General features: G+C 45.7%; 1 long non-coding RNA gene across 4 annotated transcripts in view; it reads right to left on the reverse strand.

The window, feature by feature from the left end:
- Positions 1-12,867: 12,867 nt before the first annotated feature.
- LOC116083643 overlaps positions 12,868-17,635 on the reverse strand; it is a 40,620-nt gene continuing 35,852 nt past the window's right edge. For 3 of the 4 annotated variants that reach the window (XR_004115827.1, XR_004115828.1, XR_004115825.1), the window contains 5 exons: positions 16,646-16,820; positions 16,394-16,553; positions 14,556-14,623; positions 13,848-14,035; positions 12,868-13,202 (listed from right to left, as the gene is read on the reverse strand). This is a non-coding gene — a long non-coding RNA (uncharacterized LOC116083643). Of the gene's footprint in view, positions 13,203-13,847; positions 14,036-14,555; positions 14,639-16,393; positions 16,554-16,645; positions 16,821-17,635 lie in introns of all 4 variants that reach the window. The other variant, XR_004115826.1, reaches the window with a different exon arrangement.

Raw genomic sequence — 17,635 nt, forward strand, 5'->3', positions numbered from 1 at the left:
TTGTAAGTTGATGAGTTTTTTGTTTGTTTGTTTCTTTCTTTATTCTTTTAGTTTGTTTTGGTACTGGAGATTGTGGGGATACAAGCCTTTAGTGTGACTGGTATATTAACGACCTTTTCCCACTGCTGTAACAGAACATCTGACAAACAGCTGAAGAAAAGGTTTACTCTTACTTAAAATTTGAGGACATGGTTCATTAGGAGTCTGAGACGGACAACCACAGAGCACCCACAAAGAGAGATGAGTTCTAGTGTTCAGTTCATGTTCTCCTATACATTCAACCTGGGACACCAGCCCATGTAATGATGTTGTCCACTGTGGTGGATTGCCCTGGTGCTATTTGTACTTTGAGGTTAATTCTGCTTCCTCAAGAGGGGCTGCCCCTATGTGGAGTGTATCACGTACTCAGGTGATTTCATGTGAACCTTCTCACCATTTTAACTGGTCAAATAAAGGCTAGAGCCTGTGATTGGGCAGTGGAAATGAAAGGTAGAGCTGGAGGTCGTAGAGAGGGAGAGAGGGGAAAGAGGAGGGGGGAGATAAGGAGATGGAGGAGAGGAAGACAGAGGGAAAGGAAGTAGAAGGAGATGGAGCCGAACCACATGTCCTGGAGAAGCCGCAAGTAGCAAGGGATCTCATAGCTGGGGAATAGAGTAGAGTAGTGGTATATCATCTGCCCACTCTAGGCAGGCAGCTTATACATATTATAATTGAGTTGTACATTCATTGCACAGGCTTATTGGGATTGGAGATTTAATGCAGTAGTCCACCGTTTTGTTTGGTGTGTTTCAGCACCTCAGTCAACCTAGTCTAAGAAAATCCCTCACAGACATGCCTGGATATGCATTGCAATGGTAATTTTTAATGTCCCCAAGTAGACAGTAAAAATTAACCTTCACATCTCCATTGTAGTTAGTCACCATACATTCATGACCATCTCATAAAACAAAGTATACTCAGTCAACAGCCCCCAGCATCTTTCACAGTTCCAAAGTTGTTCAAAGAGGTAAGTGCAGAGTTTCTCATGAGATGCAGCTAATCCCTTAACTCTGAAGCCCTGTATATAAAGCAAGCTATATTCTCCTGACATACAATGGTGCAGAGTAACTATTCCTGTTCCAAAAGTGAGAATGGAGGCACAGCAAGGAAAGACTGGACCAAAGAACAAAGTCCAAGTGGGTAAATACAAAATCCCGCACCTCCAGTTCAGGCACCCAGAACTCACGAAACCATCTGGACTCTGGCCAGCTTGAGGAGCTCAACTCTTCTAGCTGTGTTGCCTTTAGCACACAGGCCTCTCTGCTGGACAGCTCCACTACATGTTTACAGCTTTCAGGCACCCTGGGTTCTCCATTGCAGCACAGAGGTAAGCATCTCAGCTTCACATACTAGACTGGTTGCCAAGACTCTTTTTCTGATACACTAGTTCTGCCCTAAGTCGATCTCTGGAATCTTAATGCAAGACTCTCTGACTCCCTCAATCGTGAATATTTTGTGCCTACAAAACCTGTACAATGTTGATGACACTGTCGAGTTCATCAAGATAACCTGTATATCCTGGACCATAATTATATGAGCCTCTCTATGCTCACTCAAGCATTTATATACAGTCTAAAAAGCCCCCAGAATTTTTCAAACATCGCACAATCACAGAAACTATCTGCAGCTGGGAAAATCACACCCCTGCTAGAGCACAAGGCAAATCATACTCAACTGATGTGGACAATCTGAAGCAGCTCCATATCCCACACCTGGGATTAAAACAAAAACACATGCCTGTAATATTTCTGTTTTTTAAAGAAACCATAATGCCAAAATTATCAGAGTGTGTGTGTGTGTGTGTGTGTGTGTGTGTGTGTGTGTATGTGCATGCGTGCGTGTGTGTGTATGCTTCTGGGTACATGCATGTCATGGTTTATATGTGGAGGTCAAAGAGCAACTTTTGGGAATGGGTTCTCTCCTTCCCCTTTAGTGGGGTTCAAACTCAGATCAAGCTCATAAAGTAAGCTTTTACCTGCTGATCAATGTTGCCAGCCCTTTTTATTTAAGGTTTGACACAGAATCTCTCTCTATCCTGAAGCTCCCCAAGCAGGATAGATAGCCTGAGAACCCCAGGAGTCTAGTCTGCCTTTTCCTGAATATCAGGATTACAAATATGTGCTGCCATGCTGGCTTTTAGTGAGGGTTTTGAAGATCAAATTCAAGTCCCCAGATTTGTAAAGAGTGTAACTGAGCAGTATGCTCAGCCCTCCAAGGTTTCTTAGTTTCTGAGTAAAATTCAACTGTTGAAACCAAAACCAAAATACTGGGTTTACGGTTACAATAGAGACATGGATCAAGTGAAGAGGGCATGAAGAGGAGAAGAGGTGAGGGAGGAACAAGGGGTCAGGCTGCACAGGAAACTCACACCTTGCCTCTACTTTTCCTTAGCATTCCCCTACAAGGATGCTGCTGCCTCTGTGGTTCTTTTTGGAGGAATGATTGCAGCTGAGACCCTGTTTCCGATCTTCCTGTAACTTAAGACACACAATTTCCAATCCTCCAGTAAGTTAAGCCAGCAGAGCTCCCGACTTCTTGCTCTAAGGCACAATTAAGTGACAGCAGGACCCCCTCTGAGAGTTCACTGAGAACCCAAAACTAGGCTGGGATGGAGCCTGTCATGTCTTATTGAGTATAATTATCCCAACAGCTGATCCACTGCTGACACATCTGTCCTTTCCCTCTGAGGAAGTGGGAGATGCACCCACACATGGTAGTTCTTTCAGCTTGGGATGTGTCTGTCTGCATCACAAGGATCACTTTACACTTAGATGACAGCAAGAAACTATAGCTACCAAAGTAGCAGCTATTGCCCTAAAGCTGTAACACTTTCTGTTTCAAAATGTCTATGTACTACTACCTCACTGTAGCCTGTCTGCTAAGCACATAATTAGAGACTATTCCACATCACACATCTAAGGTGTAGCGATAACCTAGTTGGCAGTCACATAGTCTATCTTAGAGGCTGGATGGGGAGAAAACACAGATGGCTCCAGAATACCAGGCCTAGGTATACTGGGGGGTAGGGTACTTTCCATGTCAGCCCTGAGCACCAGGGACAGAGGTGGAGCAAACAAGGCCACTGCCTCAAGGCTGGCTGTATTTCCTATAGGTCAACATGGCTGAGACTTTGGGCTAAACACTCAGGGGTGGGAGACAGTAGGCTTCCCCATCTTGGGAACTCTGTCAGATGTGCAACACCTGGCTTTGGGTGTAAGAAATTTTGTTCTGTGAATGAGTAGAGGAATCCCTGTCCCCCCTCTAGCATACCATAGGAAAAGTACAGCCAGCCTTGGGATTGACTGTAAGACACAGAAGGAGAGACATATTGCCTGTTGGAGACACAAGGGAACGGTCTACCTTTCTGTGTAGCTCTGCAGATGGCATTGAAGAAGGTTGGGTAGTTCTCAGTACTTTTAATACTAGTTTGTGAAAAGGCCCTTAAAGCCCAGAGTTTTGGCTCCTCTCTCCCTGACCATTTGTGATAGTATACTTATTTTAAAATAATGTCCCTGAGGGATGGAGAGTTGCCTCATCAATTAAGAACCAATGTTGCTCTTGCAGAAGATCCAAGTTCTGTTCCTAGCTCCTACATAGAGCTTCACAACTATCTGCTACTCCAGGGGATCCCACATCCTCTTGTGGACTCCATGGGTGCCGCATGCATGGGGTTCCATTACAAACAAGCAGGCAAATTCTCATACACATAAGTAAAAATGAAAAACATATTGAGATGTTTATTAGTATCACAGAATGAGCAAAAGTGTAAATGTGTATCATAAGGTATTGATGTCTTGATACTTTCGCTTATTTCAAAATTACCCTGTTGAGTTGACAATAACTGTAAATTAAAAACTTAAGCATATATGATGGGGAAACCCACAAGGAAGTGATGAGCTCAAAAGTGGCAGAGACCCTGTGAGGCACACAGCATACGGGCAGTTTCACCCCAGTAGGCGATATTTGTCCTTAGCCATTTCTGCATCTGTGTGGATTCTACTTTACACCATGGAGAGCCACATAAGGTCAGTAGGTAGTAATCCTGAAGGTATGGCAGGGACCTGTGGGTTGATGTTATGCAGAACATGATTCTCTAACAGGGGTTTGAGGGAAACTGACAAACATGTGTGCTTTTGGTTTATTTGAAGTGTTGTGACCCGGTAATGTCTGTTTATTGGGTGTGAATTTTGTTGCTGACCAAGTAAAGTGATCACAATTTTAATTATATTACCCATTTAAGTCTGTAATGTTCCACCATTCAGGCAGTAGTGCCTTTCTGGAGTTGCAAAGGTCAAGATGTCCTTAATATGCAGCTCACTTATAGCTGGGAGCTGTTTAAGGATGATAAATACATTGTCTGTGTCAAACATGGCTTCATTCTGTGAGGTATTGGAACCAGAAGTAGGTAGGAGAGATGTGACTGCAACCCCATGTATGTCACTTTTGGTGTGCCTGGGATTATACCCACTTGTTCAGTCTTCCAGGAAGCTGTGGACAAAAGAGACCAACACAAGGCAGCTCATCACATGGCATCCAGTTAGGAGGCAGAGACTGGAGAACGAATACTGAATACTCACACTCAAATTCCCTTTTCCACTTATATAGCCAGGATACCAGCAGGCAATGACACCATCCACAGTAGATGAGTCTTCTCACCTCAATTATGAGAATCAAGATGAGCCTAGATGACCTTCTACTGCCTGCCCAGAGACCAATATCCCAGAGATTCCAGATTCTATCAGACTGGCAACTAACACAAACTACCACAGCCCCTGTTCACAGGCACAGGGGACTTATCAACATGTTCCTCTTGCTTTCACCTGCTCTTCCCCACTGACAGGTTCAGCTAAACTGTAGCCACAGACCTAAGGGGCAGGAGCCATGGCTCAAAGCTGCCCCCTCAAGGAGGCTCTTAGAGAAGAGCATACCCTTGGTCTGTGACTATTGATTTGGGACCATCTTTCCATGGAAATGCCTGGCATCTGATGTCTGCTCATGGATCAAACAGGCACGAGCTCCATGTGGTGAGTAGAGGTTTCATTTATCAACCCTCCTGAGGGTGGGTTTTCTCCAAGGTCACGAGTCTGTACAGAGACACAAATGTGCAGACATTTTTCTCCTTCCATGATTCATATCATACAGACAGAAGAGACAGGTTTGAGAAGATCATAAAGCAGGGCAGGGAAGTGTACCAGGGGAACTGGGGACAGCAACTATGGGCAGAGCTTCTGGAAGGAGAAAAGGGCACATGCAAATTGCTCTGGGATAAAATATGAAGAATAGCAGCTGCTATGGCTCAGTTGAAGAGAGCCAGCAGTTTTGTAGTAGGTGTGAGCCTAGAGCACCAAGGCCACTTGGGCAGGGCATGAAGTGACAGTTCAGATGGAGCCTTCCATTCTAGTGAAGTAGACATTCAGGAAGTGTTAGGCATACGCAGATGAGATGCCAGAGCATCCTTGGTAGCTATACACAGGTCTTAGGCTATGTGGATAGCATCTGCATATGGGAACAAGGAGGTGAGTCAAGGACTAAAGGCTCTGTGTAGCTGAGTTTGGCAGCTTGGGCAAGCACTGGGAGCAGTGGTAGCAGGAGGAACTGTCTGGAGAGTGAGAGGGTCTACTGTGGACACAGCCATTCTAGAGTAGAGGAAATAGAGTGCTATCCTGCCACTGAGACATGAGAGGGCCAGATCCAGGGAGGTAGAGCCGCTAGGAGCCAGGCTTAATGTGACTTTGTCTCCCGATTCTAGAAAGGATACTCAGATCAGCCCCATTATTCATTGGTGAGTACTCATGTGAACTAGGTCTTCATGCTATACCTAGGTGAGGACTCCCCAAAACTTCTAAAGCCCAGGGGACCAAACACCAGGATATAAAGAGGAAAAAAACACAGCTCCTGAGATGGACAAAGACTCAGCTCCACATGCAGGACTAGCTGCACCCAAGGCTACACCCCATATAGCCAATCTGCATGCCCAACTGTGTTAGCTGGTACACTGTGTTAGCTACAGCTAGGCTCTTTGTAGCTTTCTTTGGAGTCTGTGGTAGTAAAATTTGGGGGGTCTCTGCTCAGATTGGGGTTATCCTACAGTTTGTGAATGTAGAACAGGGATAAGGAGAATATATTCCTGATCAGATCAATTGAACATAAAATCGTCTCTAAGGACAAAAAGTGGATTCCATTCTGGGAAGGTGGGGTTGGTTGCTTCATTCCCCACTCTCCTAGTTGCACCAGTCATAAGGATCTGGGTGTGATGAGCTAGGAGGAAAGAGGAGAGATGGAAGTCTCTTGTCAGGCAACAAAAGTGGGGAAATATGGTTGTATATTAGGTGCCATTGTTAATAATGAGATACAACTTGCTTCCTGTGTGTGTGTGTGTGTGTGTGTGAGAGAGAGAGAGAGAGAGAGAGAGAGAGAGAGAGAGAGAGAGAGAGAGAGAGAGAGAGAGAGAGAGAGAGAGAGAAGTGGGTCCCACACCATGCCAGCTGCTGCTGCCACCTCCCCTGCTGAGCCAGAGCCCTAGGCCCCCCACCATCAGAGCAAGCTGTTGACATTGCCAGTGTGCGCTACTCAGGGACAATGAGCTGATCAAGGGCCCCTCTCATCTGAGAGAGTGGAAATCAGTGCCCATGGTGAGAACAGCAAACGGCACACAGAACAGATGGCGGGATGCCGGCTTGGTTCTGTTTCTGGGGCTGTTTACATTCTTAAGTGACTGGTTTTGACGTGTTATACCACTAATGAAGCTTTTCAGTGTGACCTGGAAAACACAGTGCTGCAGCTGGGCTGTGTGATCCACGCTAGAGCCCTGGGAGGTTTCTATTTGAGCAACAGCCATTGAGAAGCCCTGGACTAGAAGGGAAATGACCAGTGCCAGTCAGGTCACAAGGGAGGACATCCTGGAATGATCAGGCACTGCTGAAGTCACTATGGTCCTGACACTTGTGCCTTGGTCAATCGGACCATGACCTACAACTCCGAGTTCCTATTTATGGTGGGAAAGATAAAAGTCAAAAAGCACAGCAGGAGGCAAGTCCTGGCTGACACAGGACTGAGTGGGCTCCACGGGGGGTGGGGGGGGGCAGCGGGTTTGCCTGGAACCATGAGTGTCACTCACAGAAACTGAAAACTGAGCCCTAGGGATGTCCAAAGGTGTGTCCAGGTTTTGGGTTTGGTTTGGTGTGGTTTGTTTGCCTGAGTTGAAAGGTGTCTTTGTGCTGCTTTAAATTGCTCTCATCCTCAACAAGTTATTCCTTTTAGAAGTGTTTTTCTTTGACTTTTTGTCATTGCATATGTATGTGTGTGTGTGTGCATGCACATGTGCACATACGTGTGAGCGTGTGCACATGCACGTGCACACACACACACGCACACACACCTGTGCATCACAATGTATGCATGGAGAGCAGGACAGCTTGCAGGTTTTCACCATGTAGGTTTTGGGGATTGAACTCAAGTCAGCCCCTGGCAGCAGGCACCCTTACCCTCTAAGTCAGCATTCTCAGCCTGTGAGTCGCAACCCCTTTGGAAGTCAAATGACCCTTTCACAGAGGTCATCTAAGACCACTGGAAAACCCAGATATTTACATTATAATTACAGCAGTGGCAAAATTATAGTTATGAAGTATCAACAAAAATAATCTTAGGGTTGGGAGTCACCACAGCATAAGGACCTGTATTAAAAGGTCACGACATTGAAAAGGTTGAGAAACACTGCTGCTGGCCCTTTGGTGGCAATTTCTGTCTAGTAAATTTCCTTTGCTACTTCCATGGATGAGCTCGAAAGCACTGTCATGGTGCATGCCTCTGAAACTCAGTCATTCTCAGAGAGAAGGAGAGGGGCCATAGCTCTTCAGAGTGTGCATGGCAGACACTGTATACACATTTCCCTACCTAGGTATGTTGATTAAAGATCTTGTACCAACATATTCACAGCATGGCTAGAGTATGTACATGCTGCAAAATCTGCTTATTATAGTAGGTGGCCCACACTATCATGACAGACACAAGTACCTGCATCGCACTACTCCTGCGGTTGTGATGCTGTTTGGCATCAATGCTGTCAGGGTTGCTTACACCCCTGGGGTTGTTCCTGCTGACACCATTGTGGTTGTCAGCAACCACAGTGTCTGTGTCATTGCTGCAGCGGAACTCACAGCAATGGGAACAATAGCCACAAGAGTAATGGCAACAAGAGCCATAGCCAGAGCACCAGATGCAAGACCTACGTACAGTAACAGTAACACAACAAAGACTATCCACAGCATAACAACCACAGCAGCCACTCCGAGAGCAACTCCAGAGCACAAGACATGCAAGCCTGTAAGCCTGGATGCTGTGGTTGTTACACTGTGGATACTCTGTTGTGTTACTGTTACTGTAGGTCTTGTATCTGGTGCTCTGGCTGTGGCTACTGTTGCCATTGCTCTTGTGGCTGTTCTTCCCATTGCTGGGAGTGTCTGCTGCAGCAATGTCACAGCCTCTCCCTTAGCCAGGTTCTCATCCTGTGTATGTAGACAATTATGAGCACAGAGAGGTAGGGTGAGTGAAGCAAGTGTTTCTCAGTGAGGGCCAAAGGTCTTGGGACTAGATAGAAGCACCCAAGTGGCAAAATGAGTAGGCTCCCTGAGATGATACTGAACTGGGGCTTAGATGGTGTGATTGAGTTGACTGTCAGCTCAACAGAATGCTATGGGCTTCTGGACATGCTTGTGTGGAATTACCTTGATTAAGTTAACTGACACAGGAAAACCTTCTTAATTGTGGGTAGAATAATTCTCTGAGTAGGGGATCCTGAACTGTAAAGTGGAGCTGAGCAATAGAAAGCATACATTCACTGTTCTTTGCTTCATGACTGGTTGATATGACATGACCCTCTGCTTCATGTAATGTTTTCATTGCCTTGACTTCCCTACCAGGACAGGATGCATCACCAAACAATGTTCAGAATAAGCTTTTCTCCCTAACTTGTGTTTATCAATGTTTAATGCAACAGAAAAGCACTAAGACAGATGGGTGTGCACACACGTGTGTGTGTGTGTGTGTGTGTGTGTGTGTGTGTGTGTGTGTGTGTGTGTGTGCCCAAGAAACAATCAGGAGAGAATCTTCCCAATCCAGGAGCTCACTAAGAAGAGAGCCTGCTAGACTGAGGTAGGGCTTAGTCCATCTTCTCTTCCACAATTTTGCAGTGAAAATGGGGGTGGGCAAAAGAAAGTGGGGTAAACACCCAGTTTTCCATCCTCTGGCCATTGGCTCTCATCACAGCCAAGGTTCTCCTACCGCCATCATTTTACTATAGATATTGTAATTGGCCTGGAAGGAACAAAGACATTACAAAAAGGGAGGTATTTGTATTTTCATATAATTGAAAAAAGTGACCCAAAGGGATTGGAATTTCTACCAGGAGTGTCATGTTAAGGAAAGAAAAAATGGGGATCTGATGCCAGGCAGAAGAGGAACTTGTTTTCCAGGAAGCTATCTCACATGATCTGACAGCTTTTTAGACCACTTTAAGGAGCAGACTGGAGCTGAGACAATGATGTTTGGCAGTAATTTACTGCACCTCTACCAGGGCTGATATATCCACACACCTCCTGCCTTCTATTTAAACCTAAACTTCATGTCGGGACCCTAGAGATAGATTAGGACTTGGATGTTCCCTTCCCAACCTGGCCAAAATTGAATAAATCTTTTCACTGTTACTTGTGTATTTAATTGGTCTATTGAGGATGGATTACTAAGCTTTAGCTCGCCACCAGGCTTTGGACCTACTAAGCAAATGTTAACATTTGTCACTGTTGCTGGTGGTGTTGCTGTTGAGCTACTGCTGCTGTGGTCATTGGTAATTCACATTGACTCTGATGCTGGGTTGATTGGTTGCTGTCACTGTCACTGTGGGTGTTATCCTGGGCCACATTTCCCCAGTGCATAGAGTACTCACAGTGATACCTGTTTGCATTATTTGCAGATCTTCCTCTTCCTGGTTCTGCTGAACTGTGAGCCCCAAAGCATGTGCACATCTGGGTCTGGGCAGGGGCCTTGTCACCTGTGCTTTCCCATCCTCCAGCTAACACGTTATCTTAGCTGTTATACTGCTTGCTTACATTAAATCTGAGTAAGATAACAGGTTTTTGTTTTTGCCGTTAAAAGTCTTTACTCTAAATACTCAGAGCTACATTTAAGTCTTGAATACCTAAGTGTAATCGCAGCCATCTGGATTACATACCATGCCTTGCCTTTGCTTCACTGAATGAGAGATGCAGATAGATGTCTGAGGAAAGGAAGAACAATAGGAGTAATTTGTTCTCACAGGGAAAATTGAGTAAGTGGTAGTGAATGGGCTGCTGGGAGATCAAGGCCAAGGAGGACTTTGTTCTAGATTGTCTGTACACATGGTAACAAGGCAAGACAGTACAAAATTTCTTCCATCTTGTATTCTTGGTGAGGGCATTTTAGGTTCGACTGGAATTTGATCTCCTTGATCGAAATCCATGTGGAAAAGTACTAATATCTATTCTAGAATCCTGAGTTTAAGATGCCCAAGCTAACTTATCTTGATGACTGCCTGCTTGTGGAAAACCTCATCCTCCAGCTAACACATTAGCTCAGCTTCTGTTATACTGCTTGCTTACATTAACTGAGTAAGATAACAGTTTTTTTGCCTTTAAAAGTCCTTACTCTAAATCCTCAGAGCTACACTTAAGTCTTGAATACCTAAGTGTAATATCCCAGCCATCTGGATTACATAGTTTATAGTTAGTTTATAGCTATAAACTATGTCTGGGTGATAGTCTCTGGTAGCATCCCTGTAACAATACACCATCACTGAAACTTACACTATACTTCTGAGAGAGCATGGTTTGGTCTGTGTGGATAAAGACAGGGTGGGCACACTGCAACTTTTAACTTAATCATGTGGCTGAATGATGGCTTTCAGTATTAAGGTTCAAGGTTCATCACCTGTGCCTTCTGAAGATGAGTCCAAACCCAGAGGTAACAAAGTGTAGGTTGGGTCACCAAAAAGTAATTACCACCTTTGAAGTGTCAACATTCAGTGTTTAGAAATATTAACAACATGGTTGTCATCTAACAGTGGCCTCCTTTAACTCTTGCCAGCGTGAATAAGCCCCAAAGCAGAGATTGCAGCGACTAGTGATTGCCTTTGTGCCGAGTTCCTGAAACCTAGAAGAGAGCTTTGAGTTTCTTGTGGCCTTTGGAAGATGCAAAGAGTGAAGTGAATTGCTTGTTGGATGGGTGAGATTAATACACACCGAGTAAGGGGATTAAAGAATGCAAAGCCTGGCTGGTCACTACCTGGAGTGTACTCTAATGGACCTTCCACCTTAGAACTCTCTCTCCATCTCCCTCCCCTGTCTCTTAATTCTATTCACTCTCTGTTCTCTCTCTTGTTCACTTATTTCTCTCTTTCTCTCCCCTTCTTGTTTAGGAGGATGAACCAGAGCCTCATACATGCTCTATGAGGGAATTAAAGTCCATTCCTACTTCACTTCCTATTTTGAGACAGAGACTCACTAAGTTGTCCAAAGAGTCTTTGAACTGACAATCCTCCTGTCCCTGCCTTTTGGGGAGCAGAGCTTACAGGACTGGTCACAGCCCCAGCTTGTTGTTCTTCTTGCTGAGATACTTGAAAGTCACTGAAAATTTTACAGGGCTATGGCAAGGCAGCCAAGGTTACCTTGGTACCTTGGTAACATGGTATCCTACCTGGGTGCAGCTTACAGGGAGAGGTGGGGCTGTATTTGGGGATGTGACCCCCACTTGCAGCCACAGTTCTTCTCTGTGCAGCAACAGCTACTTCACTCTCTGATGTTGAGATGTGAAGGTTGGGTTGTCAGTTCTTGTCTAGAACCACATCGCATGGACCTCTCAGACACCTGAGTGTAGGAACCTGTTCTGAGCAGAGCTCTCACTCCTTTGTATATCTCTGTTGCAGGGACCATCCACCCTCTTCCCATGGATTATATTTCTAAAGAAGGCAGCACAGCTCCTCCATTCCTGAGCTGCAGGCTGACCATGGCCCGTTCCTTTGCATCCAGGAGATCCTTGTGAGAGCTCCAAGGCCTCAAGATGGCAAGAAGAGAAGCTTAGAAAATCCAATATGTCAAGAGCTAAGAACTAATCATAGACAGATCAAATGTCCTTTATAGAGCAGACAAAGTGGATAGTTTATAAAAAATAAATAAAAATAACCTCTAAGCAGAGACATGTGTTAGAAGGAATGCTTCTAGTTTCCATTACTGGGATGGCCACGTAGATTTCTTATGAGGAGAATGGCTTCATTGGCAGACAGATTAGAAGAGGAAAGACAGATAAGACAGATGTTACAGTGGAGAGATCCCATTCATGGGTACAGGTGACAATCTCTGAGGTGCCAAGAATACAGACCGACAGACTGTCAGAGGGCTCCTTGGCCCGTGCAGGCTCTGCAGCTTCTTTCCACATGCTGTAACTGCTGCCTGTCTGTGTGAGTGGCCATACTGGCCTCATGTAGAGCCAGCCTAGCCAGGTTTGGCATACATATGATGCTAGAGTCCTGCTGAGTAGTCAAGGAGAACAGAGAATAATGGTACTAAGTGTGCAACCCACTGAGAGTCAGCAGATGCTGCTGGCAGCAGTTTCACCCAGACCTGGCTATGCTTTCTGGGTGCTTACCACAGGACAAGAGCCACAGCCTAGACTGAGGTGGGAGGAAGTACCCATCAGAGAACTTCAGGTAGAAAAAGGACAAGGAAATGGGAGACAGAATGACAAGAAGGAGCCATTCTGTCCTTGGAGAGCAGCACACTATCATGTTGATTAGCAAACTTGATGTCAGTCCAGGGGCTGAGGCAGCCTGTCTCTTTATTCCAGCCCTCAGTCCAGCAAATGTCCTCTCATCATGGCTCCACTGGCAGCCTGAAGAACAATGGATGGCTGGCATCCACGCATGCTTTGCGGCCAGATGTTACAGCCCCAGCAACACCTGGAGGAACTGCAGGGTGGAAAGCAGGTGACCTTCAGGTGGGAGCTGAGGCAACTGCCTCCTGAGCAAGATGATCTGTCCTCCACAGTGTCCTTGCAGCTCTCAGCACATAGCACCAGCTTACAGAGCAGTCGATGTCCCCCTCAGTGTGGCCTCTTCAGACCAGCCTCTGTTAGGGACCCTGAAAGGGGCTAAGATCAGCATGTGCAATATGAAACTGAACTAGACTCTGCCACCCCTTCTTAAGCATGTGTCTCTGATCCATGGAGGAATGGCTTTGTCCATTATTGGGTCATTTTCACCAGACTTCTAAAGTAGGTTTCTTTGTTCCAGCCAAGCTTCAGGAAAAGCAAAAGCAAACAAACAAACAATAATAAAAAAAAAAAAACAAATAGCAAACAGCAACAATGAACAAACAAAAATCCTAAGACTCATGAGCCAGCTTTGTACCGAACACCACACAGCGAATCGTCCATTCCAGCTGGATCTGTGTTCCACCCACTGCCCCAAGAACTACCCTGTGTCAGAGTCTCTTTGGGAACCTCAAGGGAGGTAGTAATATGGCTTGTGAAAACTCACCATGGACCCAGTAGTGACCTCCAATTAAGAAAATCATATAGTTACATGAAGACAGCTGTTCCCCAAATCAACATAGAAATGCCTCCAACATGCCAGGAGTGCTGAGACCCTTGTACAATCAAGTCTCTTATGTGAAGTGGCATGGCATTTTCAAATAACCTATACATCAAATTATCTCTACCCACTTATAATCAGTGCACTGAAAAGCCTGTAAAAAAGGCTGCCATATAGTACTGTTATGAGATACCTCAGTTCAGAGTCATAGATGAGGCTCCAAGTACAGGATGATCCCAGGTAGGCTGAGAGGTGGAGAGAGTGCTGTAGGATGGTGGCACCCAGCAGGTGGCTCCATGACTGCCAGAGTCCCTCATTTGCTTTGCTCAGAGGAATGTGACAAATTCAAGGTTGATTTACTGCTGTCTTCAGATATAGAGCCTGCAACAGACAAGCCCACTGTGTACTAGGGAAGCCCATGCTGGCCTTCCAATCACACTTAAAAGGTATGGGTTGTCATTCTGGTGTCAATCAACAAGTCACCCTTGGGGGTATTGGGGGGGACCAATTGTATTTTGGGTTCTGAAACAGTTTTGATGTAGGTGGGAGTTCTCTGGATGCCTTCTTTGTGGTAACCATGGGAGATGCTCAGAATGGGAAAGATGTCCACAAAATACAGAGAATCATTGACGCAGAGGCCCCTGAATGCCCAGCTGAGTGTTGTGAGGCCTATAGCAAGGCTGTGGTAATACCTGGGCTGAGAGGGATCTAAGTTTGTATGTCAAACCCTGTTGCCAAGAAAGAGGTTCCTAGTACCCAGTACCCAGTACCTAGTACCCTCATCCTCAAAACCTGGTGGGTTCCTCACAATACATCTGATCATGGGGCTTTCTTAGCTTCTTTCCTATTGCTGTCATGAAATGCTCTGACGCATTAAGTGAAAGGGGTTTATTTGACTCACGGTTTGAGAGGAAGCAACTTATCGTGGTGGGAAGCCACAGGAACTTCAGGGAACTGGCCACAACGAAGCTGCAATCAAAAACACTGAGCAAAGAGTGTGCTCAGTCTGTTCAGTTGTTTTGTTTTATTTTATGCAATTTAGGATTCTAATCCAAGTAAATGGTGTCCAGGCCTTCTAATCTTCCACCCAGAGTCCCATCTCTCAAGGGATTCTAGATTTGGTCAAATTGGAAGTGCTAGCCATTATGGGGACTCATACTCAATGACTGGGAAGATTCATTATTTCTATAGGGCACAAGGCAAGGAGAAAATGTCATCAAATGCATGGAGAACCCCTGCCAAATGCAGACATAAGTACTGGAAACTTCAGGGACCAGATATGGCTCATACAGTAGATGGGAGAGACCAAGACAGAATGTGACACTTGGGTTACCTAATTGGGTGCAAGGATTTGATAAGTGGATCTGACCAGTCCTGGGTTGAAATGGATCATTACTCATTGTGAGCACAGTTAGCATATCTGGGCTCTTGTACAGAGAATAAAATGCAGAGTAAAGGAGATCATCTACCTATGAGAGAGGGACTGATCTTCAGTCCATCTTTCAAATGCATCTAAAGACTAAACTCCATCAGCATGGGAGGGTGAATCAGCTGAGCTATCCAAACAAAGCTACAGCTCAGAGGAGATAGGCCAAAGCTAAGTAGTGGAGGAAACTATCAGGTGTTCAGAATCTGCTTCAGGTTTCACAAAAGCAGCCAGTGCCCCCCAATGCTGGGCTAGTTCCCAGAGTCTGGGGATCACAGATGTCACTTCAGGCTTAGCTACAACTACACCAGTTGTTCAGAATGTAGTGGGACATTGTGAGCTGCAAACACAGCTCCCTCCATAGCCTAACAAGCAGAGAATTTTGCCAACAACCAGTCCTGAACTGTGTGGTTCCTGCTAAGCCACAAGACAAAACTGTGCTGCTTCTCTAAGTGTGTCCTTGAAATGACCAGCATCTCCCTACACCTGGAATCCCATGACACACCCTGCAACATTTAACCACTTGTTGCCCAACATGTGTCTCTAGATCTCAAACTAAACCCTTCTATCAGTACTGCGTGGAGTCTGAAGGAGCTCAGCAACAAGCTGGGTTCACATGGTCCCTGGTGTCAGCTCTCAGTCCCCTGCCTCTGCTCTGGGCTGCTCCCCTCCACACACACACTGAAGCACAACCCACAATGTGACTATAAGACCACTATAGAGATAACAAAGGTTAACGAGGCCATAAGGATGGGATAAATCTGGGGAGTACCACCAGCACACTGACATGAGGGCATGATGGCCAACTATAGGCCAGGAAGATGACCTTTTTCAGAGGCTAACCCTCTGATGCATTGTCACTACATCTGAGCCAATTAAGGCTAGACTTTCTTCACAGTGGCTAGAGTGGGCTGCAGAGCATAGTGCTCCCTGCAGATAGATACTGGGTGACCCTGGCTAGGCACAGTAGATATTCAGTGGAGAATATGTGTGGGTCTTTATCACCTAGAGAGCAGAAGAGCTACAGGCTTTTTGGATGGGGAAAGGGCATCAATGGAGCAGTTACGCCCTAAGAGTCTAAAACAGCCAAATTCATTGCAGGTGATGAACCAAAACCTTGGGGAGGCAGGAGCTGTTTCCCATAGGACAGAACTTTCTCAAAGTTTCTGATCTACCTTGGATTCTCCACAGAGAATGGCAGAGCCAAGGGGTATTAATTACACATTATGTGGGGGACGTTTCCCATCTGTGAATGGGATGGAGGTCTTATGACAGCTTCTTTATGGTTCTCACAGGATTTAGACTTCAGGTACCTTGCAGGAAACCTGAGACATGACAGGCTAGGAAGTCTAAGATTTTGGTGATGTGACCAATTGTCCTCTGGACTCTGGCCCTCACTCCAGGACTAGATCCATCCCTGGTTCCGGATGCTGCTCCTTGCTGGGTGCATCTGTGTAGTTTCTTTTCTGGGACCTGCCATGATCATACAGACAGAAGCCATGTGTCATAGGAATCTTCCGCACAGGGAATTCTGCCACTGTCCTTCCAGTGAGAATGAGGCTCACCTCTGATTCTTGGCGTGGTCCAACTATTCAACCAGAAGGCAGGGCTGCTGGCTGCCTGAGGGTCAGGTGGCAGTCCCTGGGAGCTTAGAGTGAACAAACGGTACTGCTGACCTTGGGAGGCAGGAAGACGATGAGAAATGAAGCTCGTGGCTGATTCATGAGTCTCCAAGTAAGGCTAAGTACAATGGAAGCAAATTATGCGTAAATAAGCTGGTAGTTAGATGTACGATCATTAGTGCCTGAGCTACAGTCACACACATAATTTACTACAAAGTTAACTCGCTAAGGCAGTCAGCATGGTCTTCCTGTTGATGCCTCAAAAAGCCCAAGTTCTTATGCTCAGAGGGGCTCATGGACTTTGAAATATCTTTCCCGCATTGGCAAAAGTCTCAGGAAATGCATTCCTCAGTGAGATGGACACACAGCTGTGTACAGCAAGATCTAGGACCATAGCAAAAACAGGTATTGGGATATCTCCCTCGCTGTGACTGGGGTTCAATGGAGAGCACTTGCCTATGTGTGGGAGGTAGGTCCTAGTCTTACCTCCAACACCACCAAAATTAAATCAAATCATTCACACTTGCTTTTCAGAGAACACGCAGAATTAAAGTGGTGTTCACGGTTTGATGATATGCTATTGTGCTGGCACCTTTCTCTCCATAGTCTCTAGCCCTATATAGACAAAGTCCTCTAGGCTCTGAGATCTGGAAGGCTCTTGAACCCAGAAACACTTCAGTGAGGGCCCTTCTTTAGAGCTTATTTTTCCTGGGTTTCCTGAAAGCAGAAGATACACTTATTGTGCACCTTTGCCAAGGGACTTAAATGTGAGGTCAGCATTAACAAACTGGGTAGGACTTTGGCAGGTACTACAGCATCACCCTAGCTTCTCAGTTCACCATTGGGAGCTGACACACGCATACACATACACACACATGGGGAGAGAGAGAGAGAGAGAGAGAGAGAGAGAGAGAGAGAGAGAGAGAGAGAGAG

This window comes from Mastomys coucha, unplaced genomic scaffold, assembly GCF_008632895.1.
Source record: "Mastomys coucha isolate ucsf_1 unplaced genomic scaffold, UCSF_Mcou_1 pScaffold8, whole genome shotgun sequence".
NCBI classification, from domain to species: Eukaryota; Metazoa; Chordata; class Mammalia; order Rodentia; family Muridae; genus Mastomys; species Mastomys coucha.